At 38.1% G+C, this 25,437-nt stretch overlaps 1 protein-coding gene across 5 annotated transcripts in view; it reads right to left on the bottom strand.

The window, feature by feature from the left end:
- The window catches only part of LOC118745584 (Wilms tumor protein 1-interacting protein homolog), a 277,158-nt gene that overhangs the window by 117,976 nt on the left and 133,745 nt on the right, over window positions 1-25,437 (bottom strand). The gene's annotated exons all lie outside the window — the stretch shown is intronic.

Raw genomic sequence — 25,437 nt, 5'->3', positions numbered from 1 at the left:
GGTGAAAATCGTATCCCAATTGTGTGAATACAGAAAACTTTATCCCAATCACGCGAAATAACAAAGGTTTACAAAAAAAAAGTGTATGCATATTAAACCAAACCTATATATCCCTATGTTATTTGACACGCTGAATGCGAATCCGAAGCTCGTTAGTCTCCATCACGTCAGGTTCGTGGTCAGTTGAAGGTCAAGTAAGGAAAAATTCATTGAATAAACCTGAAAATTCATATATATAAGGTTATAAATTCGGTGAACCCGAACCCGAGGTCCGTTACACTCCATAATGTCAGCTTCGAGGTCATTTGAAGGTCAAATACGACAAACAATTTATTAAATAAAAATAAAAAAATTTGTTTTTGTTGTCGCTGAAACCGAGTATGGGGGGTCCCTTGATTTCTCAAGGTCATCTAGAGGTCATGACAAGGTCATCCCAAGGTCAAATTAGGGTGAATTTTATTGAATTTTCAGGTTTATTCAATGAATTTTTCGCTAGTTGACCTTCAAATGACCATGAACCTGACGAGATGGAGGCTAACGGACCTCTGATTCGCATGCAGCATGTCGAATAACATAGGGATAAATAGCTTTGGTTAAATATGCATACACTTTTTTTTGTAAACCTGTGTAATTTGTTGAAATTTTTCAATAGAAGATTGCTGTATCGTCCCAATTTTTTTTATTTTGTACCAATAGCCCAATATAAAATTGTACAAATGTACCAATCGAGTGGCACTGCCTTAAAAATTTATGCAATTAAAAAAATAAATAAATTGTACAAATTTTCGTAAAAATTTTTGAATATGCAGTTTTGTAGCCCATTGAATTCTAGTGGAACAAAGTACAAGTTTCAAATGGCTAAAAATTACGGTTGTTTTTTTAGATTTTTTAAAAAAGCTCGAAATTTGTACGAAAGTTTGTTGAATTTTTTAATATTGCACAAAGCTGAAAACTTGGGTTTACACGGGTTTTGCTAAACAATGAACTATATTTAAAAAAAAAAATGTACCAAAATTAAATAAAAACAAAAATAATACGTTAAAGCTTGGAAAAAACACCTACAACAACAAAATAATCCTTAAAAACATTTAATGTAATTCCGGCGATAATTTTGAAAACTCCACCTTTTATCTTTTTACTAGTTTCCACCATCTGGCACTATCGTTAATCGCATTGATTTTTTCAAGAAGACCATTATACCAGGTTTCCTTGCTCCTCTCACACTTCTTTATAAAATTTATTCGCTTCCAGGTACTTTAAGTTATTACTTTCATTGAAACATTTGAAACATTTTTTGAGAGCACGTAAGCTTTGAAGATACCACTCATTTATTGTCGCAGTTTTTGACTTTGGTTGCTTCCTTACCGAAGAAACCTCTATAGCTTTCTGTAAATCTCGTATTTCTAGTGTCCTTTCTATTTTCCCAAGGTCCTTTACCTCTTTAGAGATTCTCGTGATATTTTTTGAGAGCACGTAAGCTTTGAAGAGATTTGGTTCTCGCCTCCTTGCATTTCTCATCGAACCCTCATTTATTGTCGCAGTTTTAAACTTTGGTTGCTTCCTTACCGAAGAAACGTCAAAAGCTTCCTCTAAATCTCGTATTTCTAGTGTCCTTTCTACTTTCTCAAGGTCCTTTACCTTTTTATGTAGATTCTCGTGATACTTTTCTATTGTTTGGCCACTCCAGTTTAATTAAGGCAGCAGTTCACATGTTTCCAACCTTTTTTTTTTTTTATTTACCAAGCGTAAGTTTGATTGGTATATGATCCGACCAATTTTTAAATTCCACTTCAAAGCTCTATATCACACTCATAAACGTATCTTTATTAACCAAACAGTAATCTATTACTGACTCACCCACTTGACTGACAAACGTAAAATTACCTTCTAAGGGCGGTATTGTCACTTGCGAAGCGAATGAATTTGGCGAAGCGAACGGTTTGGCGAAGCGAATGGATAGGCGGGCGCAACTTAAATATGCATTAAGAGTGTTCGCTTTTACCAGCTTGTGCAAGTTCTTCGCATCGCGCATACTTTTAATACCTTCTCTGCCTTTTAATTCCCTTCGCCAAACCGTTCGCTTCGCCAAATTCATTCGCTTCGCAAGTGACAATACCGCCCTAAATCTCCTTTCGTGCTTTCGTTTAAAACAATCAACCCGAAATCCTCACACAGAGTTAGTAAAACCTTCCCTCTTGCATTTTCGATCTGGTCTTTTGAGTTTATTTTTTCAACACATGTTTTGCTGATTACTACCATCAACTTTTTGTTGACACTCACCAATTCTGGCATTCAAATCCCCTATTGAAATAGGATTAATGACATTGGTTTCTAGGAGAAATGATGTAATAATATTTACTTCTTTTTGCCATTCTGCCTGCCGAATATACACAGGAATTAATGTTAATTGTTCAATTCCTTTTTTTATCAATATGGTATCTACTACACATAGGTTTCTAAAGTTCCACTGATAGTTCAGTTTTTTTAAGTTTGTGTTATTTCCGAATACCACTCCCATAGTGACTAACACGAACAGAAGCTTTCCAAAAAGTTTCAGAACCACCAAAATACCTTTTAAACATCTCAACCTTATCCTCACATATATGTGTTTCTATCAAGACAAAAATATCAAAAGATCTGATGTATTGAAAAAATTCTGGGTGCAAAGATTTATTCCTCAGTTCGTGTATATTATAAGAGAGTATAGTTAAATTTTTAAATTCTTTAGTGTCAATAACCTCCTTTTCATTAACTATGCCTTCACATTTGTTTACCTTTCCCCTTGCAGTGCTGTTTTGTTTGTTCAAATTATATGTTTTATCTTTTGTTAGTTTTTTCCGTTGGCTTTCATAACATTTGTTTTTGTTCATAAATGGTTAAAATCAAAATTTACATCATTTAAACTGTTTCCATACATGTTTGACAATGTGTGAGGTAGTTGTGCCCGCCAGTTTTTTTAATGTTCTTGAAAACGCCACGAACCGCATCCTCTGTAGAAAATTCAGCCCTGACTGCCATTATAGTTCCTCGCACGTACAGCAATCTCACGCCTCGAATATTACTAGCTTGCACTCCCAATTTCTCCTCGCAGATCTGCTTCACAACTTTCTCCGAAATTTTTCTTTATCAATTCCTTTGAATATAAGATTTTTCCATTTAGAATCCTCAATGAAACTTGTCATTTCTATCCTCTCGCTGCTTTTTTCAGCATGCTTAGCTCTATCTCCAGCGATCTGTTATTTTTTTCAGTTAACTGCTTTACATGTTCTGCCAGACTATCAACTTTAGACGACACCATCAACGGATCTTTCTTTGTAGCCAACTTTTGCAACTTCTCATCCAGCAAGCCTTGCATGAGCCGTATTAGCTCACTTACGTCTAAACTTCGAACTGATTTATTTTTTACGCCTACAGTTGTTTATGGAGAGATTTCAACAAGCATTTTTTTGGAGTTGCGGATGACATCCCTGTCGCTGTTGCTGTCATTTCGCGTTGGGGTTCCTTCTGGTTGAAAATCAGCTTCGTGGATACAGTTCAACAGGTACAAGACCAATGGTGGCAAATGCTGGTGCTCTTTTAATCGTAGTTGATTCCCAAAGCATTATTTATGCTCGTAATGATAATGACGTTATATCTCAGGTTTAAGAGTTTGCATTGCACCTTATTTAGATGTTTTTGCCAGTTAATTTCTTTGAATTTCTTATTATTTAATTCAGAGTATCAAAAGTTGCACGTCTATTTGTTAACAGAGTTACCAGACTTCATCCTTATTATTAATATAATATAAATTATAAATGGAAATCAGTGCGAAAATTATTTTCTTTATAAAACTAACAAAGCGTGTGAAAATCTTGAATCAACCAAAAAATAACAAATTAAAGCTTAAAATGCATTTTTATTACCTTTTTTTACGTTTTGATATCAAGTTCTAAGTAAATTTTTTTTGTGTTTAAAGTAGGCTGTGTTGAATGCACTTTCAAATAATTTGCGATTCATAATTCAAGTGTTTGGTAAGAAAAATATATAGTAGAACTCATCTGCTTTTAATAAAATTGTTTTATATGTTAAATTTTGTGAGTGCTTAATCTATATTATGAGTTATTATTGAGCAGTCTTAGTCTTGTCCCACCCGTGACCAAAAAGCGTAAAAGTTGTTATATTTAATTACAGAAGTTGACGTTGTGTTTCGCGTTTGTTACTGTTAATGTTAGAAATTCATTACAAATATTTACCACAATTGCATTGTCGTTTCCACGTTGATAAGAATAATTCAACAGAGAAGCATGTCTCACCCGTGCCAGCTATGTGTGGGACAGTTGTCAGAGGTAGGTTTACATGGCTGATAAGCTTTATTTGTTTATTGAGGTGGACGCAGGGGAGGAGGGGGGATGCGCGAACTCGTCCCTTATCTATATACCCTTGTGGTCAGCTGATTAAGTTAAGTTACATTTTGACCCCTTTTGGTTTTTTATTTTGTTAATCTAATGTTTATAGTTTTTTTGATAAATGTCTAGCATATTACCTAACCAGAACCACATAAATCCACATTTCAAACTTCTTACAAAAATTATAAAAATTCAGCAAACTTTAACAATTACACCCAAAAATTTTAAACTTTTTGTTTAGAATTTTTAAGTATGCAGTTTTGTAGTCCATTAAATTTAAGTACGTAAAAGTGAAAATTTCAAGACGTTAGGATATCGCGTTCATTTTTAATATTTTTTTTGCTGACGGTGCTAAGCATTTTCTTCTATATAAAAGGCACCATCATAAGATAAAACGTGAATGTATTTAACCCCTACTTGGCTTCTTATATTTTTTAATAAGTAATCTTTATATATGGACCACACTAAAGGCTCCTTTTCATATAAAAACTTGTGGGTGTCCTTCCCGTGACAAACGTTGTCACACTCGTGACAGAGGAATTTCGGATTTTTTGTATAATAAAGCCATCATTTTTTTTGTAGTTTTTGCTTTATTTGAGTTCTATGTTTTATTATAAGACATAAAGTTCACACACAAAAGTGAAATAAATTCGCAGAGCTTCCGTAAAATATATCTGCTCCAAAAAGCGGGTTCTTTTTTTTCTCTCACCCGTGACAGAAGAAATAAAACAGATTTTTCCCATATAAAAGTAAGCTGGAATTTTTTTCGTATTTTGTAATAACTCTTCTAATAGTCAATTAGGTGTAGCTTTATAAAAATGTAGAATTGTTCTGTACTTTATACTTAAATTTAAACAAAAAAGAAAATTGCTTCTGTACAAATGTCCAACACGTGACGGTGGAATCGCCCAAATACAAAGTTTGTTCTTGTGAGATTTTTTTAACTTCTCTACAAAGTTTGAATTGTGAATTCATATGGTGTTAAGTACTATATAATTAGCTAGAAAGGAAAATAGTCAAAACTGGTCAAGAATTCGTGTCCCTACTTTTTTACATATGTACGTACCAGGGATGGGCGTTATCAGGAAAATGAACAATTGAATAAAAAAAAAGAATAAGTTTTCATTCATCATTTCAAGAATTTTGAATGACGAATAAATTTTTGTTCTTCATTCAAGCACTTTCGAATGATGAATAAATTTTTATTCATCATTCAAGTAATTTCAAATAACGAATAATTTTTATTCATCATTCAATAGTTTAGAGTGATGAATAAATGTTTATTCTTCACTCAAGTAATTTCAAATAACGAATAAATTTTTATTCTTCATTCAAGCACTTTCGAATTATGAATAAATTTTTATTCATCATTCAAGTAATTTCAAATAACGAACAAATTTTTATTCATCATTCAATAGTTTAGAGTGATGAATAAATGTTTATTCTTCACTCAAGTAATTTCAAATAACGAATAAATTTTCATTCATCATTCAAGTAATTTCGAATAAAGAATAAATTTTCATTCTTCATTCAAGTAATTTCAAATAACGAATAAATTTGTATTCATCTTTCAAGTAGTTTCGAATGAAGAATAGATTTTCATTCATGATTCAAGATATACTGAATAACGCATAATTTTTCATTTATTCATTCTTTCTTGATCACAGTACCAGGTAGACGATCATGGTAAATGTTCCTATCGTATATAAATATTTATTGTGTGTGAAATATTGGAAAATATAATATCAAAATCTACATATCGTTACCTTAATATAGAAAGGCCCTAACTCATATAGTCGCTGAAATACAAAAATCCGTAGCTAAGTAAAAATTCAAAATTACCTTTTGATTAATTATGATGCATTTCATCGAATTCTAAGTCCCCACATCATTTTAAGCAATTAAAATTTTTAGTTAGTTGCGGCTTTTTTGCATTTTAGCGAGTATATAAGTTAGGGCCTTTCTCTATTAAGGTAACGATATGTATGTAAAAAAAACGCATAAAATTTGCAAAATCTCATCGGTTCTTTATTTGAAACGTTAGATTGGTCCATGACATTTACTTTTTGAAGATAATTTCATTTAAATGTTGACCGCGGCTGCGTCTTAGGTGGTCCATTCGGAAAGTCCAATTTTGGGCAACTTTTTCGAGCATTTCGGCCGGAATAGCCCGAATTTCTTCGGAAATGTTGTCTTCCAAAGCTGGAATAGTTGCTGGCTTATTTCTGTAGACTTTAGACTTGACGTAGCCCCACAAAAAATAGTCTAAAGGCGTCAAATCGCATGATTTTGCTTATTTACGAAGCCATTCAACCAGAAATGAGCCTCATCGCTGAACAAAATTTGTCGATAAAAAAGCGGATTTTCTGCCAACTTTTCACACATTCAACACATTTCGAACCGAACACTGATTTTGGTAATAAAATTCAATGATTTGCAAGCGTTGCTCGTTAGTAAGTCTATTCATGATGAAATGTCAAAGCATACTGAGCATCTTTCTCTTTGACACCATGTCTGAAATCCCACGTGATCTGTCAAATACTAATGCATGAAAATCCTAACCTCAAAAAAATCACCCGTTATATAAGCTTGCATAAGTAAGTACTTATTTATCTATATATGTATGTACATCACAGCGAACGGCAGTGCGCGCGAGTGACGAAAGCAGCCACAGTAGCATGCTGAAATGACTCCCTTATATATACACGAGATTCGGAAGTTTTTATCCAGACGTCCAATCGACATGTTTGAGATATTGTTGGAAAGGTCTTGCAGAGTGTGTCCAGAAAATGTATTCAAGCTTCATAAGCGATTAACCAAATTCTTAAAAAATAGGCTAAAGTGTTGCGAAACAAAAAACGTTTTTTTGCTTTTGCCGGTTTAAGGGGGCATGTGGGCACACCCAACATATTTAGTGTTATTCTATAGGCCAATACCTTTCAAACGATACCTTAAATATTAAGTTCCGGCCATTAGTTGGAAAGATATAGAGGTATATGTGTTTTGGTTCGTGTCTCCACTACGAGATGCTTTGGTATGTATGAGGCGTCTGTACGTACCATCATTTAATTTTTTTCAAACTTTCAGGAATTAAAGTACAAACAAAACTAAGAAGGTTTTGTTCCAGGATGTTTTGATTCGTACTCCTTTGTGGGCGTGGCTGCTGCCTGAAATTCGAAAAAATGCAATTTTTTAAACTACAACTGAGCCGCACTAGTCAGTCCATGTCATTCATGTGGATATCAGTAGAAGGGTCTTCAAACAAGCTATCTAACGTTATCTTTTGTGTTTATAAAATATAAATATGTCATAACTTTACCGCCTGAACACTAAAAATCGGGCTGCTGAAAATATACATTTCGGGTATTTTCTTAAAAACTGGTCAGTCGATTTTATTCTACGTTTCCACAAATCTAGCCCAAAATCTTAGCTTTCATCTGGCATACAGCCTATATCTGGGAAAATTCTTGTTGTGACGATATTGCGATTCAAATTGAAAAAATATCGCTCCAATTTGGTTACTTTAAAATATAAAAATAACATACCCAGTTCATCACAAAAAAAATTTATAATTCCCCGATTGCCACTTAAACCGAAATTCCCTGGAAATCGGGGAATTTCCCGCGAGTTGACAAGTGGAAGGACGCAGCTGTGCTAATCAATTCGTACATGTCTTGGAAACCACAATTTGTGTGTATTTTAGAGTTTTTTTCCAGTCACATGCCGAAATTGTAACATTTTTCCCCATTTTAATTGGAGGTATGTACACAGTATGTAACTATGACACATGGGTTTATCACCCGCACTTGACCTCCCTGGGAAGACGCGTTACCTACAGTTGTACATAAATATGTATGTATGAATGCATTTAGGTCACCCAATGTGCCACTACTACTTACATCTTCTTCTTCTTATTTGGCGCTGTAACCGCCTAAGCGATTTTGGCCGAGTCCAAAACAGCACGCCAGTCATTTCTCTTCTGTGCTAACTGACGCAAATTGAAAATGCCAAGTGAAGCCAAGTCCTTCTCCACCTGGTCTTTCCAACGCAGAGGAGGCCTTCCTCTTCCTCTGGTCCCAGCATCGCGGCCCGCGTTGAATATTTTCAGAGCAGGAGCGTTTCTGTCCATCCGAACGACAAGGCCAAGCCAGAGGAGCCGCTGAATTTTAATTCGCTGCACTATGTCTATATCGTTGTAAAGCTCATACAGCTCATCGTTAAATCGTCTGCGATATTCGCCATCACCAACGCGTAAAGGTCCGTAAATCTTTCGCAGAATCTTTCTCTCGAAAACTCCAAGAGCCGCCTCATCAGATGCTTTCATTGTGCATGCTTCCGCGCCATACACCAGCACAGGCATGATGAGTGACTTATAGAGTGTGATCTTTGTACGACGAGAGAGGACTTTACTTCTCAATTGCCTACTCAGCCCAAAGTAGCACTTGTTGGCAAGAGTGATTCTCCGTTGGATTTCAAGGCTGACATTATTATTGGTGTTAATGCTGGTTCCCAAATAAACGAAGTCGTCTACTTTTTCAAACTTGTAACTGTCAACAGTGACGTGGGTGCCAAGACGCGTATGCTCTGACTGTTTGTGTGCTGACAGGAGATACTTCGTTTTGTCCTCGTTCACCACCAGACCCATTCGCTTTGCTTCTCTATCCAATCCCGAGAAGGCAGAACAGACGTAGCCCTTGTTTTTACCGATAATATCGATGTCGTCGGCATACGCCAGCAATTGTACGCTCTTATAAAGTATTGTGCCTGAGCGGTTCAGTTCTGCGGCTCTTATTATCTTCTCCAACATAAGATTAAAGAAATCACACGAAAGGGGGTCCCCTTGTCTGAAACCTCGTTTGGTATCAAACGGCTCGGAGAGGTCCTTCCCTATTCTGACGGAGCTGGTGGTATTGCTCAACGTCATTTTACACAGCCGTATTAGTTTCGCGGGGATACCAAATTCAGACATCGCGGCATAAAGGCAACTTCTCTTCGTGCTGTCGAAAGCGGCTTTGAAATCGACAAACAGATGGTGTGTGTCGATCCTATTCTCGCGGGTCTTTTCCAAGATTTGGCGTATTGTGAATACTTGATCTATGGTGGATTTTGCAGGCCTAAAGCCACACTGGATAAGGTCCAATCAGCTCGTTGATGGTGGGCTTCAGTCTTTCGCACAATACGCTCGATAAGACCTTGTAACCTATGCTTAGAAGGCTAATTCCGCGGTAGTTGGCGCGTATGGCGGGGTCGCCTTTCTTGTGGTTTGGGCAGAGCACAGATTTCATGTAGACTTTACGTGATTTCCTGCCAACGGCTTTAACCACGGTGCCCGCATTTGGCACAACGGATTAATTTTTGCATTAATCACTGCCCTGAACTGCAAGCAATTCAGTACCAATTGGCAGTATGTGGTGGACACACTTACCACCTTGGTAGGGCCGAGGCCTACCTAAACCTCTGACGATCTGTGGATCACGACATCCGGTTGCAATGCAACTCCACATTGAACAATTGCTGGTTCTACCCGCATTTAGGTATTAAACCACAGCCACCACGATACTCCCCAAAGGGGCCGTACCCATGAACAGACCGGAGTAATGCTCGCCGGCGAGATTTGCTGGACTGGCTCAACTCACCCTGACCCACTTAACTGACTCAGCTCACACTAGAACGACTTACACGACTACTTCACTCCACATTCATACTCCGTCTTGCTCGCCTCACAAGTCTAATCGCCTCGCTCGTGGGCACCCTCCACATCCAGGAGCGGTGACACCACTTGCTCAACTTTCGACCGATCGAGTTGCTCGACACACATTCACCATCTTGCTCCGTCTTGCTCATCTCACACGTCCTACTCGCCTCGCTCGTAGGCACCCCCCACATCCAGGAGCGGTGACACGGCTCAGCTTTCGCAACGGATCGAATTGCTCAACTTGCGCACAACTTTTTCACCATTTCCAGCGGTTTCCACCACACTTTTGCTCCAATTACAACTGTTTTCTCCATTATCTCCATTTTCACCATTTTCTCCATTTTCTAGTCGTGTAAGCCATGCCAGTGTTTGCCTTGCCTGCCTTGCAAGCCTTGTTTGTGTCACCAGTTTTGCTCGTCTCGCCGACGAAAACACTCCGGGGGCATCTGTTCCCCGTGGCACCATTTTTAAAGGCTTTGGTATGACTCTCGAAAGCCGTAGACTTCTTCCAGTTGAACCTCCACCGACTCAGAACTGGTAGCCTTTAACTGGGGTAGACGGGGTTGTCAAGCTCGTACCCTGGAAATACCAAAGCCCCCTGTCTTCCCTCCTGTTTTCTCAAACCGGGCTTGCGACCGTCTAAGGCACAGTTTGGGCAGAGCACACTTAAATTCCAGTCGTCGGGCATGCGTTCATCTGACCATATTCTGCATACGAGCTGATGCATGCACCTCATCAGCTCCTCGCCGCCGTACTTGAATAGCTCGGCTGGCAGGCCGTCAGCTCCAGCAGCTTTGTTGTTTTTCAGCCGCGTAATCGCTATTCGTACCTCGTCATAGTCAGGCGGTGGGACAGCTACTCCATCATCATCGACTGGGGACTCGGGTTCATCTTCTTCACTACTTTCAGCGCTGCTACCATTCAGTAGATTATAAAAGTGTTCCCTCCACAATTTAAGTATATTCTGGACATCGGTAACTAGGTCGCCATTGTTGTTCTTACAGGAGTTCGCCCCGGTCTTGAAACCTTCCGTAAGTCGCCTAACCCTCTGGTAGAATTTTCGGGCGTTCTTCCTGTCGGCCAGCATCTCAAGCTCTTCGCACTCACGTATTTCGGCCTCTCTCTTCTTATTGCGGCAAATACGTCTCGCTTCCTTCTTCAGTTCCCTATAACGGTCCCACATGGCTCGCGTTGCGCCCGATCGCAGCGTGGCCCTGTAGGCGGCATCTTTTTTCTCTGCGGCTTCTTGAAATTGCTCATCGTACCAGTTGTTCTTTCGGGCTCGCTGAAATCCAACTACTTCTTCGGCGGCGGTACTTAATGATCGGGAAATGTGGTTCCACTGCTCGCGTATGTCGGATTGTTGAAGAGTGCTCTCAGAGAGCAGGTGTGTGAGGCGAGTGGCGAATAAATTGGCCGTCTGTTGTGATTGCAGCTTTTCGACGTTAAGCTTTCCTTGCATTGTTGGGCGCACATTTTTTGCTGCACAGAGGCGGGTGCGTATCTTGGCTACAACAAGATAGTGGTCCGAGTCGATGTTTGGCCCTCGGAGTGTACGTACGTCCCAAACGCTTGAAGCATGCCTTCCGTCTATCACAACATGATCGATTTGGTTTCTCGTTTTTCGATCTGGAGACAGCCATGTAGCTTGGTGGATGTTCTTATGCTGGAACCTAGTACTACATATTACCATATTTCGGGCCCCGGCGAAGTCGATCAGCCTCAGTCCGTTATCGGACGTTTCGTCGTGGAGGCTGAATTTTCCGACAGTGGCGCCAAAGATCCCTTCCTTGCCCACCTTGGCATTAAAATCGCCAAGCACGATTTTGACATCGTGTCGGGGGCAGCGCTCATATGTACGTTCCAAGCGTTCATAGAAGAGATCCTTGGACGCCTCATCCTTCTCTTCCGTCGGGGCATGGGCGCAGATGAGCGAGATGTTGAAGAATCTAGCTTTGATGCGGATTGTGGCTAGACGTTCGTCCACCGGGGTGAACGCCAGTACTCGGCGACGGAGTCTCTCTCCTACCACGAATCTAACACCGAATTTGCGCTCCTTTACGTGGCAACTGTAGCAGACGTCGCAAGGCTTCACGCTTACTTTACCTTGCCCCGTCCATCGCATTTCTTGGATGGTCATTATTTTTCGCTTTATTTCGTATTCGAAAAATTATGTTTCAATGGACAAATCGATTTGAATACATAATTTAGATTTAGATAATATTTTTAGCAATTTATTTGAGAAAAATAAATCATTTAGATTATTGTTTGTATTTTCATCGATTTTAAATTTGCTACCCCAAAATAATTGATATCAAATAAAACTCCTCTTTGAGGTAAAAGTTTCGAGTGACGAAAGCTGAACTAGAAACACAAAATTTATGATATCAATTTCGTGACGAAAATCATACGCATTTTTTAACTGCCCTTGAAACGTACGGAAAATCTTTTTTTATTTATTCGGAACGTTGCGAAATTCCGTCTACTGCTAGAAACACAAAATAAAAACAGAACTTTTGCAACGATTCGTATAAATAAAAAAGATTTTCCCTACGTTTCAAATGCAGTTAAAAAATGCGTGTGATTTTCGTCACGAAATTGATATCATAAATTTTGTGTTTCTAGTTCAGCTTTCGTCACTCGAAACTTTTACCTCAAAGAGGTGTTTTATTTGATATATAATACGTGAAGGAATTTTTTGTCCAGGTCACCAGATCAGCACCGTTCATTCGATTTTAAAAAAATTAGGTATAAGGTTCTACTTTCTCGAAAAGAGTAGCCACCGTTTAATAAGTTTAACTCAAAGTATTTAAAAAAATAAATAAATTAGTACAATCTGAATATCAATCTAAATGGTTTTGAAAAGGTTTTTTTTATTACATTCAAGGATGTTGCCACCTGTTTAACAAAATCAAATTCAATTTCCTTTATGGAAATTAGATAAGTGAAATATTCATCACAGTATGGTTGCCGGGCGAGAGAATTTAAGGAGGTTTTAGTTTGGAAATATTTTAATGAGGGTTGTCAACTAATTTAAAAATCGAAAGTAATTAAATTATCCAGAAGTTACTTAGGTATGTGAAATATTAAAACATGGGTGTCAAGCAAAGTGGGTTGAGAGCTTTACTTTTAGCATCTAGACTATTTTTGTGGTTTTTAAAAAGGGTTGCCACCTGTTTTAAATGTCAACTTCGAATTTAATTAAATTAATAAAAGATGGGTATCAATCGAAATATTTTTCAAAAAGGTTTATTTCTAATCTTCATGCAGGAGTGTTGTTCAAAACATCAGGTTTAAGGTGAATTAAAGCAACTAAGGCCCCCTTAAGTTCTCTCGCCCGGCACCCATGCTGTGATGAATATTTCACTTATCTAATTTCCACAATTGAAATTGAACTTGATTTTTTCAAATAGGTGGCTCCTTGTACGTAACAAAAAAATAAAACCTTTTCAAAACCATTTAGATTGATACCCAGATTGTACTACTTTATTTATTTTGTTTCAATACTTTGAGTTAAATGTCTTAAACGGTGGCAGGTCTTTTCGAAAAAGTAAAACCTTATAGCTAGGGCTGTGTGATTGATTACTCAAAATTTTAATTAATCATAAAGTAAATAACTCATTTATTCAATTAATTGGAAATTATGATTACTCAAAAGTTCAGTTACTCGGGTAATCAAAATTTTTGATTAACCAAACAAAAATACTTGAGGAATTTGCTTTATGATTAATCAACATTTTCAGTAAAATGAGTAATCAACATTCAAAGTATTCTTTACATATAAAGTATTTGAAGTTCCTTGATACTGTGAAAACAACGTTTCTGTTTCCAAAAATTGAAATGAAAAATTTTTTTCTATACAGAATGTAAAAAAGCAAATAAGCATTTTCCAAAGCAAACTCTTTTAACCAGCAAAATTAAATTTTTGGAGTAATCATATTTCAAGTAACTCGATTAATCATAGTTTTGAGTATTCAAAATTCTTTATGCATCGGAAAGGTAGTGTCTCAGAGGTAGTCCCATACTAATCTGGTTAAGATCCGATCAGTGGATCATGAGATATATATATATATTTTTTTTTATATGAGAGTTGAAGTCGATTTTTTTTTTGATAAAAATTACTTGTTTTAAATCGAATGAACGGTGCAGATCTGGTGACCTGGACAAAAAATCTTTTCACGTGCTCGAATGAAGAATAAAAATTTATTCGTTATTTGAAATTACTTGAATGATGTATAAAAATTTATTCATCATTCGAAAGTGTTGGTGTAATATAAAACGCGCTGTGGATGTTAACAAGTTGAAAGTTTATTAAGAAGTGAGAAAAATAAATTCTTGTATCTATTCATTAGAGATTATGTTCTACATTTGGAACATGAACATATGCATTGTTACAAGCAGGGTTGCTTTTTAAAGTTACATTTCAACAGCCCTCCTTAATGCAGATGTTCTTACAAAAACGTTGACGTATCATTCCAGGCTTAACAATTTCAAAAATTCATGGTGTTTCATTAGTTAATTTCATTAGTTGACACACATTATAATTTAATGTCGCCTCTCTCAACATCTCTCACGAAGTGATATCTGATGTCTATGTGTTTAGTCCTTGCATGATGCACAGGATTTTTCGCAAGGTGCTGAGCGCTGAGGTTGTCGCCATACGACAAAGTTGGTGTGCGCACATCTGCGTCTCAGATGCAACGTCTCTTTTGCCGCTGATGACATAGACAGGTCACCTGGAAGTCTGCATCCAGTGGCGTCGATGCCGGTCTGCACTCACCGATACGATGCTGCCGCAAGAAGTCTTTAATATACTGTGACTGGCCTACCGATATTTCCCCCAGTTCGCCATCTCGCTCTATTTCCATGCCCAAAAACATCTGAACTGCACCTTTGTCAACGCACTCGAACTGTTTACAAATTTGGGCTTTAACCTCAACCATCACTTCTTTTGACTGGCATGCTATAAGGAGATCATCCACATAAATAAGAATTAAACATAGATTACCTTTTATATCTTTTTTATAGAGACAACGCTCGCTTTGGTACTGAATAAAACCCATCTCACGCAACGCTGCATCCAGCTTGAGATTACATTCCCTACTGCTTCGCTTCAGCCCGAAAATAGCTTTATTCAACTTCAATGCTTCCTGTTGATTGCTGCCGCTGCAATAACTTTTTGGCTGCATCATATAAATAACATCATTGAGCTCGCTGTTAAGGTATGCCGTGCATACATCTATCTGGTGTAAATGCATTTTTAGTTCTAACGCAAATGCCAATACTAACCGTACCGTTTCGTAACGACATACCGGGGAGAAAGTGTCTACATAATTCACACCAAACTGTTGCGAGCAACCGTTCGCCACCAGACGCGCCTCATACCGCTCAATGTTACCGTGTTGGTCTCTCTTGAGGCTATATACCCATTAGCAGCCAATCACCGATTGCCCCTTAGGCACATCTACCAATGACCAAGTATTGTTTGCAGTGAGAACCTCGTGCTCCCGTTCTATCGTATCTTTCCATAAAGCCACCTGCTTACTAGCCATTGCCTCTTCAAATGTTTGTGGCACTTCCATTTCACTCGTGTTCATAGCATTCAAAACATAAAATTGCTTTCTAGGGCGACCTGGTTTCCCCGATCGAATCAGCTTTGACCTTCCTTGACCATATTTCTCCTGTTGTTCATCTGCGCTTAGGTACTCGCCATCTCACTACCAATATCTCCAGCATCGTTCCAGCTTTCTCTAGAACTACCTTCACTGCCACTGTCGTTTGCATTACCGCTCCTTTTGTTATCACCAGTACTGTTACCTTGTTCCAGCTGAACCTGCTACTTGCGTTCGAAATCAAACACAATCTTGTCGTCACCAGCTCCGTCCACGCAACTTGCCTCGTCAAATAATACATCGTGTTTTTCGACTAATTGTCGCGTCTCTGCATCGTACAGCCTATATGCCTTCGATACGCAAGAATACCCAACCATTTGATATTGCTTGCCTTCTGGTTGAAATTTCTTATGGTGTGTTTTGTCAAGCGCCACTGTTACAGATCCAAAAGCTTTAAAGTGTCGCACCGATGGTTTTTTGCCATACCAAGCTTCATAGGGCGTTATATTATTCAGTGCCTTAGTTGGCGCACGATTTCGCAACTACGCCGCTGTTGCTACCGCCTCTGCCCACAATGCCTCGCTCATACCCGAATGTGCCATCAAACTTGTGGCGATCTCAACCAATGTGCGGTTGGCCCTTTTCGCTACACCGTTCTGTTGCAGGGTGTAGGGAACCGTCAGCTGTCGAACAATTCCATGCTTATCAAAATATTCGTTGAATGCGCTGTTGACAAACTCTCGGCCATTATCGCTTCTAATCGCCTTAACACAGCCACCTGTTTGTCGCTCAACGATAGTGCAAAACGCCACAAAGTTATCAAACACTTCAGCTTTGTCGATAAAAGAAAATATTTCAAAAGGCCCACATGCGTCTGTATGTATTAAATCGAGAAAATTCTTCGATCTATTCTCAGTTGCACTTGGAAACGGTTGTGTTTTCGCATACCATACACGTTCTACAAACTGGCTTCTCAGTATGTTCTACAAAGTTTGAGAACAAATTGCGACCACAACACATGTTTGCTGTTGCGCCGCTATCCAAACACCATTTCTTCTGTCAAACATGTTGCAGTTCGATGCAGCTAAAACAGTGAACGAAAATTGTTTTTGTTGTTTCGACCCGTCGTTTTGCTTTGATGTACAATTTGCTTTTATGTGTCCACGCTGACCACAACGAAAGCAAATAGTATTCTTTGACTGCTTACCCTTGAACTTCTTCTCGCTGTTCTGCGCTGATTTCGCTGCAAACGTTTGCTGAGCGCCGCCTTCAAGTTTTGTATGTACGTCACTGTTAACCCTGCGTTCGCTTTCTTCCAGAAGTTTAATCTTCAAAACTTCAACTGTCGGCAGGTTGTCTCTTGTCTCCATTGCGATGACGAAGTTTTCAAACTCCTTTGGTAGACTCCATAGCAGTATGATAGCAACGAGCTCATCATTAAGCGAAATTCCTACTTCGGCAACTTATCCATGACTGTTGTAAATGAGTTTAATTACGCGGTCATTTTCTCACCCTCGACCAATTTGAGGTTAAGTAGCTTTTTATAAAGCGATACTTTCCTGACTGGACCGCTCGGCTGATATACTTCTTTAAGTCTTCTCCACGCATCTGCTGCCGTTGTGCAACGCTTTAGATAATTTAGCTGCGAAGGTTTTACACTCAGTGTAATCATCGCCAGCGCCCTCTCATTCTGCGCATTCCAAGCCACAGCCTCAGTGGCTGTTTCTGGCTTCGGTGTCTCACCTGACGCGACCTTCCATAGCTCTGCATGTACCAGCACACTTCGCATTTGGACGCTCCAAGCATCAAAGTTATTCTCATCGAGCTTTTGTATTTGGTACATGGCTCTCATGAATATTTTTAACTTTTAAATATATCTACTATGCTCTTCCAGGTATATTTGCGGGACTGGGCCCATATGGTGTAATATAAAACGCGCTGTGGATGTTAACAAGTTGAAGGTTTATTAAGTAAGAAAAAGAAATTCTTGTATGTATTCATTAGAGATTATGTTCTACATTTGGAACATGAACATATGCATTGTTACAAGCAGGGTTGCTTTTTAAAGTAACATTTCAACAGAAAGTGCTTAAATGAAGAATACAAATTTATTCGTCATTCTAAATTAGAATAATAAAAAATTATATTTAAAAAAATTAAAACCTCTCTATTATAATTTCCATTCGTACTGTCATCAGGTATGTAACTTGAGAATAGAAATCGCTGCATATTTTAGGCGCATCAATATTACATAGTTATATCCCGAGCTAATAAAAGGGAGGTAAAAATTGTGAATAAAATTTTATTTTTTATTTGAATAATAATTCATTCAAAACGCCCATCCCTGGTACGTACATGCACTTTTATAACGCATTTCCACGAACACTGTGTATGTAAAAATTTAGGCAGCCAAGAAAGTATTATTACAGTATTTCGGAAAAAACGCAGTATGATCTCTTACGCTGACGACTGCTCGATATTGGCGTCTGGGAATGGAATTGATGACTCTGCTCAAAAGTAAACGACCATCTCTCTAGGCTTTCTCTCTTCGTCACTGCAAGGAGCTCAACACTCTCACCAACGAAATCAACGGCGAGCCTCTTCACCACCTGGACAAAGGAGGTCAGGCTATCCTAATTGCCTAATTGATTCACGTCGATAGCACAATTTTAGCGGTCACCTTTGATAGCCTGCTCTCCTTCTCCGCGCACACAACCGCAGTTTTCAACAAAGTACAGAGCCGAAACAGGGTCCTCAAGTCGCTCGCCGGCAGCACCTGGGGAAAAGACAACGAAACGTTGCTGGCAACATACAAGGCAATTCGCCAGCCGGTTCTAAACTATGCTGCGCCATTTTGGTCGTCGGGGACTAGTTGGACGCAGTAGACGAAGCTACAGACTCGTCAGAACACCGCACTTCGGACAGCGACAGGGTGCCTTCTGATGTCGCCTGAGCACCACCTACACAGCGAGGCCAAAATGCTCCACGTAAGGGAGCACAACAAAATGGTCTGCAAGCAGGTTCTGGTGGGGTGCCACAGAAGTGACCGCCTCAACAGTTACCTGTCCAGACTCGACTCCAACATCCCCAATGAGTTCTCGGCATGTGGAGACTCTCCGCACGACACGCTGCAGTTTCAGTGCGGTATACCAAAAAGTGTGGCGTCCTGCCGCGTAGTGCCGCTGCAGTGCGGTCGCATCTTTACCAAAACGATATTACAGATAGCAACTGTAAACTCTCAACTGAAGTTGCTACAAAATGTGTATACAGCCAATTAAAATTTTGTTGTTGCTGTGTAGGTTTTTGGAGCGAATTTAGAAGTGAAAATTTTAATTTAAATGTTCTATTTTTTTTTAAAGATAACGATATCAACATTTTGCTTTAGCAGAGTATGGTGAAAATAACCACAAAACAAATATTTGCAATTTGGGTTCTCGTGGTGTACGAGCTTTTAGCGAAAGAAAATCGAACACTGATTGCAATTTTTTTTATCTATCATATAAAGCACCCCTTCACTACCGACACACCAAATTTCTCAAATTAAAGTAATTATCGCGGGACTTTCTTTCGCAAAAAATCGAAGAGCTGCTTAAGTTTTTAGAAGCGAAGGTATTGAAGTCGAACGAAGTCGCTTCTCTGCTTGTTAACCAAATATAATACAGCAGATATGGGCAAAGTGGCTCCCAGGACCCTTTTGCACTTAGCGGCCGGCTTGGCACATTAAAGTGCTAGGTGACATCAAAAGCCAGCATGATGGGGGAAGAGCTTAATAAAATGTATTATACTCGGACTCTCATTGCTAATATATATGGTACTTTTAATGCATTTTTTACACCCCCTTTACCCTGAGAACTGATTTACTTCTTGCGTAGCACTTGCTGGCTCAGAGCCAAAAATCTGCCCATCCCTGTACTACAGCATTTTTTGGAGGTCTGGAATATGCTTTGAATCTGAACTCAAAAATATAAATCTTCAAAGGACATTTCATTTCAGTGGCGTTAAACATCGACAGCCTCAGTTGGGTTGTTGCCCATAAGTGACCCATAATAACCGCTGCTGTTGTTGTAACAACATACAAACTCTCCTAAGAGTTTTTTGGAAATCCATCTGGTGTGCCGGTCTCAGGCCGGATATTAGGCGCAACACCTGCAACGGAAGGGGTCATCTAAGAACATGCTCAGGCCTAAGGTCAAACAAGACATTGTAGGGCTTATGGCCTCCACGGCTTTTTAATCTTGATTTTTCGAATACCGGCTAAACCGAATTTTTATAATCATATAAACCGGTTTGCACCTAGTTTATATGTATACCAGAATCTAAGCGCTGTGGTTTAGTGGTTTGTAGCACTACCATTCCACATGGAAGGGGATCGAGCCCAGTTTCCGACTGACATCAAAAACAAAAAAAAAAGGAACAGTCCAGCGCCTTCATCTTGGTCTGCAGGCTGTATCGGAGACACAGCCGCTGAATTTAAACGTAGAATACGTGGTATGGCTAAGAGCACATCCACGTTAAAAACGAAAGCACACACTAAGAAAAGGATATCGATAACAAAAGCAATAATAATATCGATAACAAAATCGATAAAACTATCGATAACAATATCGATAGCAAAATCGATAGCTAAATCGATAACAATATTGATAAAAAATTTGTTTATATCAAACAAATCGGTAAAAATATCGATAAAAAAATCGATAAAAATATCGATAACAAAATAGATAACAAAATCGATTCCAATATCCATAAAAAAATCGATTACAAAATTGATTAAAATATCGATAACAAAATCGATAAAAAATATCGTTTATTGTATCGATAAGTTCCGAAAATATCGATAGCAAAATCAATACAATATCGATAAAAATTTCGATAACAAAATCCATAAAAAATATCAATAACAAAACCGATAAAATATCGATTATTATATCGATAAGTCAAGAGAATTCCGAAATTCTAAAATCCCGAAATAGTCCCCATATTGAGTCTCTGTCTATATCCTTTTATCTATAAGTACCCTTATTTTAATCTTTCTTCCTCTGTCTTCGTCTTTACTTTTATCGATATCCTCATCCTCATATTTTTCTTTATATTTATCTTTGTGTTTACTTTTATGTTTATCATAATCTTCATCTACATATTCCCCTTAACCTTTGCCTTTTATAAATATTGCGCCATCTGTTATTCATAAGCCGAAGTACTTACACCAACAAGCTTTTTGTCTCCTTCTCTCACTTCCACCGCATGCACGTGTTTGCAAAATGATGAAGTGAGTTTGTATGGAAAATCATTTCTGCCCATATATTTGAATAAAATAAACATGCTTAGAAGATATCAACCAATACATCCCATATACCAAACGAAAAGAAAAAAGCTGAATTTTTGATTAAGGAAAACAAAAACCAAATCATTCGAGCGGTTTTCGGGCATTTTGGATTTAAAAAAAATTTGATAATTTTTTGCCTTAAAATGCTCGATATTTGTTGAATTTATATAAAATTTGTACACGATAATATTTCTACTATTCCAAAGAACCTATATTCCGAAAATTAAAGTTATATCTGCAAATCCTAAGTTGCTAGACCTCTTTAAAGGCTCAAAATTGACCCCAAAGTAAGCAAATATTTACCGTTGTTTCTATGACGGATAACGAATCGGTTACTTACAGATATCTGTCGATAGGTTTGGAGTTTTGTCTTTGAAACGCCATACTTTTCTCTGAAATCGCTTCACTAGTTCTCGTGCAATAAGCGTTTTCGTGAAGCACTAAAAATTACAACTGCTACATTTTAGCATAGCCTCCATATCGAAACGTAAGACGTATTCTACGTCAAAAGTTTTTTCCAATAGCGGTCGTTCCTCGGCAGGCAATGGAAAACCTCAGAGCTTATTTTTGCAATGAAAAAGCGTATCATAAAAACCATTTTTCGGAGGCGGGGGTGCATCCATTTGTGCGACAACATTAATGCGTACACCACAAATCGGAGGAGAAGATATCTTTCGTTGATCATTCTTAAGGAGATAAACAACTTCTCATAAAAATACAATTGCCGTTCGGAGTCGGTATACTGTAGGTCTCTCCCCTTTGTGTGACACCAAAGCGCACAAATCGGAGGAGAAGCTCGGCCAAACACTAACATATTGTATAAGCACAAATTAATTATTATTATCTAAAATCCGCTGTGGTTAGAGGGGCGTACTACCACTCCGTTGAACCTGGGTTCGTTTCCTGGTCCGGAAAACATATAAATTAGGAAAGCTTTTTTAGCAGCGGTCGCCCATCGGCAGGCAATAGCAAATCTTCGAGTGTATTTCCGTTCGGAGGCGGCGTAAACCTTTAGGTTCCTCCATTCGTGTAGCATGAGTCGTGTTTCTTTCCAGCTCAGTATCACGATCAATTCCCACGGAAACGATCCGGATCATTTTTATGGGTGTGGCAGCACTGATATTAAACTTATGTTTTGGTAGTAGAAGAAAAAATATGAACAAGCTACTTAAGAGAAAAGTATAAGCGAAACATAGAAATAGAAATTATGGAAGCGGAATTATTTGAAGTAAGTTAACATTTTAATATTCGAAGTTGCAGTAATTAAATTACTTTATTTTACTATGTGTAACGTAGCTGATGTGTGAATCGTCGTTATCGGAATCAGCAAACACCAGCCGCTTGACAGAAGATCTTATAGATTAATCAAGTAAAATAAGCACTTCAGAAAATGAAGAGGAGCGCGCGAGAATTGAAAACTTTTTAGCTGTTATAGAAAAATATAGTGACCTCGACTTTAGGCAGCATTTTATACTAAATCTCTCGACTGCTTTTATTTTAATTGGTAAGAATATTCATTAATAAATGTTTGGGTCCCTTATACATATATTTCGATTTACATATTTTATAGAACGCTATGGTGCACCCCTTTTATACTAGCAAAGAACATGGTGGATTATGTAAGCACGAAACGAGATATATATACTTCTATGGTATATGGCGAATACCAATACATTTTGGGAAATCGCGAATCTGTTTAGTATGTCTAGGTCGACCGCATGGAAAGTAATAAGGAGAGTGATTAAATGGTTATTGTCAATTGGCCACGAATATGTTTCAGTGGTCCTCTTTAACCAAGACAAGAGACAACATGCGAAAATTTCAAGGTTTGAAGAATATCCCAAACGTGTGGGAATGCATTGACTGTTCGCATATAAACATAAAAGTGCCAGTTTCAAATAAAGAGGCATACTTTAACCGAAAACATTTTTATAGTCTGCAGTTGCAAGCAGTCGTGGACGCAGATTTAATGTTCGTAGACATATTTGCTGGAGAACCAGGCTCCTTACATGCCAGTCGAATTTTGAGACGCTCCAGTTTATACCAAAGGGCATTGAAAGATATGGAGTCAACTTTTCCATTCAACTCATGTTTGCTTGGAGATTCAGCGTATGCGATTACTGAATGGTTAATAACGGATTTTTGACGTCAGCACAGAGGTAATTTAATTTTTAACATTCTTCAACAAGAATTCTTGTTGAAAATGCATTCGGGATACTTAAAACAAGTTTCAGACTATTGCTTCATTTTAACGAAAATACAGACTTCAACTCAATCGTTAAAATAATAATATGTGGATGTATTCTTCACAACACTTGCTGTTTGGAACATGACAGCATTGCAGATGAAACATCAATAGTTGAAGGACCTGTAAATAACGCACATTCTCAAGAGAACGATTTTCAAAACGCTAAATTCAGAAAGCAAGAAATGGCGTTTTTGTTTAGATGCTTGAGATTGCTCCATCTTTTACAGCTTTTTTTTGTACTCTTCCAGCACTTTAAATTTCTTATCTGCAACTTCTTTTTTAACTGGAGCTTCATTGATGCAATTGTTTCTTTGAGGGAAGGTCGGTCTTTTCGCCCTTTTGCTGGCTGGAAACTAATTGTGTTCGGTGGGGAACTTGGCAGTGGCTCTTCTTAGGACATGGCAGACGTATTGCCCAAAGGTTGGCCGTATAAGTTGATGGAGTGATTGTTGGAGATAATTGGATTATCTCCAGATATTGCCTCCATCAAATCTGCAAACGGGGCATTGCATGGACTAGCGCCAGTTCTTCGATTGTTGTCGATACTCTGTTTGTATGCCCTCACCAAATTTTTAAATTTTGCTGAAAGCATATCCAGTGTCATATGCGGGCTCTGTAATGAATTCGCATAAATGTAGTTATTAAACAAAAACTCATAGTTCTTCTGAAGCAAATAAGTACATAAATATGCCAAACATATCAAAACACCTTGGCTCTCCAAATCCAGCAGCATATTTTGCATTGCAAACTTTTTTTGCGAGCGTTGAGGAATTCGCTCTTCCTGGCAATTTATGCACTCAAAAATGCCCTCGTCTCTTCTCTGGTCCAAATTCGTCTGTCACTATAAAATGCCTACTATTTTATTAAGATTCAATAAATATCCTATTAAGTAGTTTTTTAACACTAACATATTATTTAAGTTATCCACTTTAAGTTCAATTTAATTCACCGCTCAAGAAAACTGCTTTTAAAAATGGCCGAACATCTGTTTACGTATACATTTACTTGTTAATGCTACCAATTATTAAAGGCTGTGCTGCCAAACTTACATCAAAAAACAAAACGAAAAAACAGATCATATATTGAACCAGATCTCTATCAGGATTATACCGTTCTTGTTGCATTTGCATGTAAAATTTTTATCCGGATCCCGGTCATTGCTTACAAAAACATAGCTATCAAGACGAACACCATAAATTGGAGGATAAACTCAGCTTGGCCAAAATTACAATAATAATTATTATTATTATTTAAAAAATAAATAAATAAGTACTGATTTATTGAAATTGGAACTAGAACATGTTTATTAATTTTATATCTGCATACTGGAAAATTTTTCAGTGCAGAAAATTACGAAAACCGAGCAAAATATTTCCCTTTTTTTGGTATATTTAGCTTACTAAACCCTGTCTAAATCGATAAAACGACGCACTACGGTGCCTTTTTGACTTTTTTTTCGTTCCAAAACTCATAACTTAGTAGTACCGCTACTTTGGTATTGCCGATTTTGACCGAGAATATCCTCCAAACACAAGTGGATATTTTGTCGGACGCCTCCTCGACAGCTTCGGAGTCATGATAGCCCAAAATTTAGCGATATTATAGAGAAGCCTAGAGAAAGAAGAGAAGTGGTGATGTCGATTTTTTTGCATAAGCCAATTCGTAGGATTTCTCCAAGTAATGCAAATATCCTTTTCGGCATTATTATATTACGGTGCACGGATTGCAAAGCTTTGACGTAGGAAAACCGGTATTTACCGCACAGTCTCGGCACAGTACAATGCCTTTAGAAGACTTCGAGAATTCTCCTATTCTATAACCAGAAAACTACTATCGTACCTGTTTTGTATTAATTGCGTTGAATCTTTACGATTCACAAGCAGTTATATTTTCGGGTCTAATTTTTGAGTTCCGCCTCTTGTTGTATATGTAGAATTTTCAAATGGATTCATGAGGCATGGATCTCTCATATTCGCTGTTCCAAATTAGCACAACATTGCTGCGGTTTCTTAATTTTAGGCACACTTGTAATTTTTTCCCTAATCTCGAGCCATGTATGAATAAAAGGCAACACTTTCGAAAATGTCTCAGGTATCACAAATGGCTTGGACATTCAAAGCAGGTTTACGTTTTCCCTTTCTGGGTAAAACCAATTACACCAATATTTGTCT

Source organism: Rhagoletis pomonella, unplaced genomic scaffold (genome assembly GCF_013731165.1).
Source record: "Rhagoletis pomonella isolate Grant_MI unplaced genomic scaffold, Rhpom_1.0 Rhpom_scaffold_00009, whole genome shotgun sequence".
Classification (NCBI taxonomy): domain Eukaryota; kingdom Metazoa; phylum Arthropoda; class Insecta; order Diptera; family Tephritidae; genus Rhagoletis; species Rhagoletis pomonella.
Note: the sequence above shows the minus strand (reverse complement) of the source record. Positions and strands in the feature narration are given on the sequence as shown.